This window comes from Octodon degus, unplaced genomic scaffold (assembly GCF_000260255.1).
Source record: "Octodon degus isolate 3935 unplaced genomic scaffold, OctDeg1.0 scaffold00005, whole genome shotgun sequence".
In the NCBI taxonomy this organism is placed as follows: domain Eukaryota; kingdom Metazoa; phylum Chordata; class Mammalia; order Rodentia; family Octodontidae; genus Octodon; species Octodon degus.
Genome location: NW_004524581.1, coordinates 19,255,679 through 19,263,440, shown reverse-complemented (window position 1 = coordinate 19,263,440; position 7,762 = coordinate 19,255,679). Strand labels below are relative to the sequence as shown.

Here is a 7,762-nt window from a genome sequence, read left to right as displayed (position 1 = left end):
TCTCTCTCTCTCTCTCTCTTTCTTCTTTCTTCTTTCTTTCTTTCTTTCTTTCTTTCTTTCTTTCTTTTTTTTGTATTTAGGACAGGGTCTATAGGGTCCACAGGGTCTCACCGCGTGAATTGGACTCGTAGTGATCCTCCAGTTTACAGTTTTCCCAAGTGCGAGGATTACAGGAGCACACCACCATGCCCAAGTTCAATCGCTGCCTCAGCACGCCCCTGGGGTGGGACTGGCACAGCAGGCCAGGGGATTGAACTATTGAACTCCTGTCTCCTGCATCTGCCTAAGCAGGCCTTTTAATCCACTGAGCTATTTGGCTGGTCCTTAAACTATTCCTTGAGGTATTTGCAGTTTTACTTAAATTATAGACTCAAGAAAAAAAAATCTACGGATATTTAATTGTGGAAATCTAAGCACTTGGAAGGATTTGGGATAAGATGGAGAGAATTCTGAAATATCCCAAAATTGGGCCATGCAGTAGATAGCAGGCTCTTATTTCTCTCTCTCACTGATTTAGTCTTATGGATGAATTTTTAGGTGGAACGTTCTTGCTCTTTTTTTTTTAAACTTCTGTTTTTTCTTTTGTTTGATGACGGGGTCCCATCTTATGCTCCCCATAAGATGTCATAATGCATGTGATTTACAGGAAAAGTAGTTAATAAATGTGAGACACATAGAGAGCTACTCTCCCAGGGCAAATTTTCTGAAGCTTGTGAGTCTCAAGAGTCCGCAGGGAGTGGCAGTGGGAGCTATTTTGTAGAATAGTTGGTACAACTAAGATGCCTAAAGGGGCCTGCCCTGTGTCAGATATAATTTTAAGGTTGTAAATTAGTTTTAACAAAGCATATGAGACTGCTGAATCCAGTGTTCTCTATGTGTTGGAAAATGAATGCTTTGGGGCTTTCTTTTAAGCGTGGGTGAAGCCAAGTGTAGATTGGGTTTTTCTTTTGTGCACAACATCACGTTGTCATGACGCTTTCTATTCCAATTTGACTGGAGGGAGACATTACAGCACAGGGAGCTGTGCCAGTCCATTAGGCAGCTTAACTTCCTTGCCACGGTGGGAGACTCCTGTCTTAGCGTGCATGGTTTATATGAGTTATATAGAGTCGGTTTTGTGGAGTGCTGCCTAAATCACCATGTTAGTCCATTTTCCATCTCTGTGACAACATACCTGAGATCGGGTAATTTATCAAAAATAGAAGTTTATTTGGCTTTTGGTTTGTGGGGCTAGGGAGTTTGAGAACATTGCACCAGCATCTGTTCATCATTAGGTGAGGGCTTTGTGACATGCACAAGAAATCACCCTGTCAGACAGAGCCACTGTGAGCCTCATGTCTCCCTCTTCTAATAAAGCCACTATCACCAACCCTGGGCTAACTGCACGGATTCCTCTAACCCCAGTTATCTCCCCATGGCTGCATCTCCATATGTCATGAACTTAGCCTTTTGGAAATGAAGTTTGCAGTACATAAAATGTTGAGGGACGTGTCCCAGGAATAGCACATCTCAATTTTGATCTTTTGACATTCCCTTTAGCCTGTGCAAATGTGGACAGTGTATCTCACTGGCCAAATCGAAGAGTCAAAAGTTGGACAAAGTATTTGGACATGATGTCCCAGAGTTGAGCTCACTGAAACTGGTAAGGACTCTCCAATCAAATGAATACACGTTCCGGACTTCTTCTCTACATCCTTGAACCGAGTCAGGAATTCTCTAGGCATAGGCTTTACCTGCTAAAAGAAGTCTTTCCTTTTCTTGGCCTCTATCATTTTAGTGGGGCATTTTTGCTGTTTCTTATGTATGGATTACATAGTTGTGATAATCATGGTTTGATAGGTCAAATGATAATCAACTAGTCTTAGCCATTTATCCATTTACCCCAAGTGTCACCTGGAAGCATATATGTTTACATGCTGGCCTAAACGTCGCTCAGACAGGTGTCATTTCTGCGGGTTGATTGTTATTTGTAGGACGTACACTCGTGCATGTATTTGCTTTATACTGACTGTATTTTGCAAACATTTTTACTTAGAATACTGTATTTGCCTTTGATGTTCGTTTCTTGTGAAATCTAATCGGGTCTAGCTGTTTTCTTTTACTAATTAATCTACTAATTTATTGCTAATTTACAAATTCCTTTTAAATTTACTCATTTTCTTTTACTAATTAGTTGTATTGATTTTATTTGCGAAGAATAGTGTATAATTTTGTGCTACAATCTGTAAAAACTCTTACTGTAAGGACCTTAAATATAGTTTTCATACTTCTCCAAATGTGGTGATTCCTTTTACAATACAGAATGGACACTCTGAAGACACTGAGACTCAATAGGAGGGAAGGGCCAAGGGTCTGTGAAAGAAAAAACTAAGAAAGGGGAAACTGTTAGCAGACCAGAGAGGAAAAATCTATGTCATGAAGTGAAAAAATGAAAAAGATGTCTTCTTATTGTCAACTATTTATAGTACAGAAATGGCAGAATTTGAAAAAAAGAAGCAAAACTAGCAAAATCTCAGTCATGGTCAATGATTATAATTAGTTCTATGGATGTTGTTGACAGAGTTGGCCAGCATCTAACAGACTATCCCATGATCAAAAAATGGAGGAAAAATATCATTTTTAAAAATATTATAAAATATTTATGCATCCTCTGGACCAAATCATATGGAACTTGTTTGCTATTTATTCAGAACAAGGGGGTTCAAGAAAGCATTTACAATTTAGGGTAGGGCTAATAGGCCAACTAATTGAAAAATATAGGATAGCAAAATGCGAAACAGGATTCTGTCATGGAAATCTTCAACATTATATTTATTATTATTATCATTATTATTATTTTAATCATTTATTGTTTTATTGATTTATTGATTTGGTACAGGGTCTTACTAGGCAATTGGACTCATAGTGTTCTTCCTGTCTCAGCCTCCTCAGTGCTGAGATGGCAAGTGTGCACCAGCATGCCCAGTTTCAGTGACTGGCACGCTGGCATGGTATGTGGTACTGGGGATCAAGCCCTGGTCCTTGTGCTTGCTAGGCAGACGCTTAGACTGCTGAGTTATCTCCCTGGCCACACCACTGTATTTAGTGGGTTGATGGTCTATGGAAATTGTACTCCTCATAGAGAAAAAGGAAAGACCAGCAAAGTGATACTGCAAAGTGAATTGTTCAAACAAAGATAATAATGCAAAAAAATTCTGAAAGGGACTAGATATTATTGTTCAGACTGACTGCATTATGCCTTGAATGTTTTAAAATACACCATCCACAGAAAAAATATTTAATAAACTTATGAAATTATCATTTTAGTATTTCCTGCGGTGGATTAACTAACAGTCACCTTGTAACACCCAGCTGAACTGGACCATGTGGTGCATGGTGCTGGCTATGGGTGGCCAGCGCGAGGATTGTTGCCAACAGCATGAAAAAGAAAAACTGGAGACAATGGTGTGCTGTGGATTCTCCTATAGAATCTCATCAAGCTGGCTTTCCTGAGATAAACCCAGCTGTTCTCATTGTCAGAGGAGCCCAGATCCTCCAGGTCACTTCGGATGGCTGTGGCTCTTTTCAAAGGATCTCTGATCCTTACCTTGAGCATCACATCCTGACTCCAGCTCAGATCCCTCAGCCTGCTGGCACGGATCCTTCGCCCCACTACCATGGCCTTCATAGTGTCCACCACTGACCTTTGGGCCTTCCCAGTGCAGATGCTTGATACAGACTTGCAGGAGACATTGCCAGGGGCTCTAGGTCTTCAGCTGGACTTGTGCAGGACACTGCCCTGGGATCCAGGCCCTCAGCTGGACTCTTCGGGTTTCTGGTGCATGGAAAGATTTCTTGCACACCTTTACATTTAACTCTTTGGGTGAATATTATAAAATAATCCTATAAATTATTTGTCCTGTATTAAACCTATTCCTTTGTAAGCCCTGACTATGGCATACATTTTAGAGTAAGATTGCTAATTTCAACAACTCAGCCCTTTGGGGCTTTGACATGACACTGAGATACAATTCTCTAAGCAGCATCATTTAGTTTACATTGGATAGGCTTTGTACATATTCCGCTAAGTACATCATTGAACTATGTCATGGTTTTTATGCCATTTTGACTGGTGTTTTTTAAATTTCACTTTCTGATTATTACTAGCTATTGCACTACAGTTGGCACACTTGGAATCTTGTTGCATTTGCTAACTCACAAATTCTAGCAGTTTTATGTAGACTTCTAATTTATATACAGACAATTTCTGCCTGGGTTGCACATGAACAGAGAAATTTTTACATCTTGAAGTATTGAATGAGCTGCAAAGAAGAGAGCTGCATATATTAGCGGAAAATATTCAAATTTGGACCACTAAATATGAATCTATCATTCCTCACAAAATCCCTTGAACAAGTTGAGGATAGTCTCTTCTATTACTAGGTTGTTGAGAGTCCTTAAGAATTTTGAATGGGCATTGAATTGTCTCAAAGGCCATTCTCATCTTTTGCAATAATCTTAGTTTTTATTAATATTTATTTGTTTGTTGCAGTTTTTGTGGTTTTCTTGAAGCACAAATAAACATGCACATAGGCCATCTTCTCATTTTCTTGGTTGCACAGCCTAGCATTGGGATTGGTGACTTGGGAGGCCGGCTGGGCTGCGCTTTCCATGATGACCATGTGGTTCTTAGAGGGGACATTGTGAGCAGTCTCTGCTCAGTAAGACTTGCTACACATCAGCAGCACTGTCAGCTCCTTAACATTGTGCCCGAGGAACTTTTGGAAGCCACTGGGCAGCATGCGCTTTGTGTTTCTGTTACTTCCATAACCTATGTTGGGCTTCAAGATCTGGCCCTTGAACCTGTTCCACACCCTGTTGTCTATGCCTCTCTGTTTCTTCCAGTTGTGCTTAATTTTGACACATCGGTCTGACTGGTGCTGGATGAACTTCTTGGTCCTCTTATTAGTGATCTTGGGCTTCACAAGGGGTCTGAGGCCGCCATGGTTGAGATGGCTGCCACCTGGGTAGGCACCACTGAGGAAACGATAATCTTAGTTTTTAAAAGCAGTATTTTTCATATGAAAACTTACATAGGGTGATATTTAAAAGTTTAATCCAAACAAGCTACCTCACTCCTGAGATGAACATCATATCTGGTTAAAGTTTGCTATTAGTTGCTAAGCAACCCAGTGTCATGTGTTACTACTTCACAAAAGTGTAAATAAAGGACAGTTTTGTTGTGGAAAAAAAGGGGGAAGGAAAAAACAGGGGGGAAGGAAAAAAAGGGGGAAGGAAAAAAAGGGGGAAGGAAAAAAAGGGGGAAGGAAATATGTATGTATACACAAGAGAGGGTAGATATACAGCTACTTTCTCTTAGTACACTGAGAATAAAAGGTTGTACTAATAATATTGTTTAGACAAGATATTATGTCTGTATCTTGTTCTCTGAATAGTAGGAAGATAACAATACGCAATGTATTAATTATTGCAAACGCCCTACTAACCTGTTTTGAAATTTTTCATTGCTATTTTATCATATTTCTCATTGAAATAAATAAAATTAATTTTAAAAAAAGTTCAACCAAGCTTGCATTCCTGCTATAAAAGTGACTCGGCTATGAAAAGGTATTTATGTTAATATTTTGCTAAAGAATTTGTATGTAATTTCATAAGGCTGTTAGCTTTCAGTTGTATTTTCCTGAAACTGTTTTTGGCTAAGGTTATCATGGTAGTACTGAACTGTTAACCTGTGTTCTCTGAAATAAAACTACAGGAATTGTAGCAATACTTTGTTAAATAATTTATAGAATTTAATTGTGAATGTATGTGAGACTGGGTGTTGTTTGAGGTAAGATTTACAAACTGAAAGCTGTTTTCCTTTAACATAGAGAGAACTGTATTCACAGATGTTTTTCTTAAAGTTTTATTCTGAATTTGTTCAAGGTTACATTTTTTTTTTTGTTTGTTTAGTATAAAAAGTCAGTTTTATATGAAGTGGAAAACCTCATAGAGTTGATGTTGGCAGGAGTCTGAATATTTGTCTTCCTTTAAGAAGTGTTAGGCTTTGTGTTGGCTAAGAGTTGAGGTACTTGCAGGTCAATGTCATCTATTTGAGTCTTTTGCTGAAGCTTTGCTAAAGGCCGCTACAGACTTGTCTTCATTCCATTGACAATTTGCCACATTCCTAAGAAGACGCCCAAGGGCCATCAGGAGCCCTGTGCTCTGGCTCGCTCCAGCTTCCGGTATTTTGACAGCCTTTGCCTTATGAGCATTCTGGAAATTTTGCCTTGCAGATACCCGGCTATACCCGACCCGGCTTTATGAACTGTTATTCTGCATTTGCCCGCCTGAGTCTTCAGCAAAGATACATAGGACCCCTTTATTTGGCACTTCTCTTTTTTAATTTCTTTTAAAGAATACAAAATAGTGATAGAAGAAACAGCATTAGAAAGGATACAAAATTTCATTAAACAAAGTAATAGGAATTCAACAATGGTTGCTCTATTGCATGATGCTATCTTCTTCTTTTCTTTTTTTTTTTTTTTTTTTTTCCTTTACACATGCAACCCACTTGATTAACATAAACTGAGAAGCTCTTGAACCTTGTAGCCATTACTAACTCAAATGCTTAGGAACATGCCAGAGAGTAAACTGAAAGGTTCTCCCTGTTGCTTGAGAGAATAAGAGGAGGGCGGGAGAACACCATTACTTATCAAAGGAGGTCTGAGAAGCCTCTGCATCATTGCCGTCTCACAACTCCTTTTTTTCTTCTGACTTTCTTCCAGTATCTTCCATGATTTGCTCCAGGTCCAGCTCAGTGGAGGCTTCATCTTCAAGGAAAACACTGCCAGGCTCCTGATTCAGCGGCTCTTGGGGTCCAGCTCTTTCTTTTCCCTCCAAAGGAAGGGCCCTAAGATAAGCTGGTGGGCTGAGGCCTCTTGGCACCATTCTAACTTCCTTTTCCTCAGACAGGACAATTGCTGAAGTCTTGCTTAAGGAACCTGAAATCTTTTCTTAGATCCTGGCTGGTCCTTCTTCCTTTCCCATCGTGGGTGCAGTGTGCACTGTGGAGTCACTGTGCAGACACCGCTTGGTTACCTCCCTTTTCAGGGTCTTGTCTTGTCTTGTCCATTTTTGGTCTTCATGTTGGCTGAATTTTCTCCATGTTGGACTCAGGGTTGTTAGCCCAGGCAGCATTAAGTCTTAGTTTTCTTCATTTCTGTCAGATCCATAGCATTGGTTCCAGAAACTGAACAAATTAACCCTCTCCTGAATGCCGTTCTGCTCTGCTTTGTGAGCCATCATTATGGCTACTCCAGTTTCTAAGTGTAATCCTTGCTCCTGCACATTTTCATTCCTGTTTGCACCAAGGACAGCTCTTGGAAACTCTTTAGCATGTTCACTGGAATCCAAGCATGAAAAACTGTTTCTCCAAAAAAATGTCACACATCACTTAGACAGAGGAGAATCCAAATGAGATGCAAAAAGAAAGCACTCTTCCAAGTCAGGGTCAGATTCTACCATGCCTGGCCACCAGGGGTAACTGCACTGCTTGGCCCAGATGATGCATCCTGGGATATAGGAGACACAGACCACTTCACTCTCATTTCCTGTCCAGATTTCCTCAGGAATATCACAGCAATTATAACCCAAGTCTGTATTCTGGTGAATAATTATCTGGGAGAGCCGAGGGGGGTCAATGTTCCTACACAGCCACCTCCATTTTCTAGTTTGCAGAGGAGCACTGAATGCAGACTATACAATGACCAAAACCATTTCT

General features: G+C 40.0%; 1 pseudogene; it reads right to left on the bottom strand.

Moving 5' to 3' along the window:
* Positions 1-7,185: 7,185 nt before the first annotated feature.
* LOC101588145 overlaps positions 7,186-7,762 on the bottom strand; it is a 7,847-nt pseudogene continuing 7,270 nt past the window's right edge.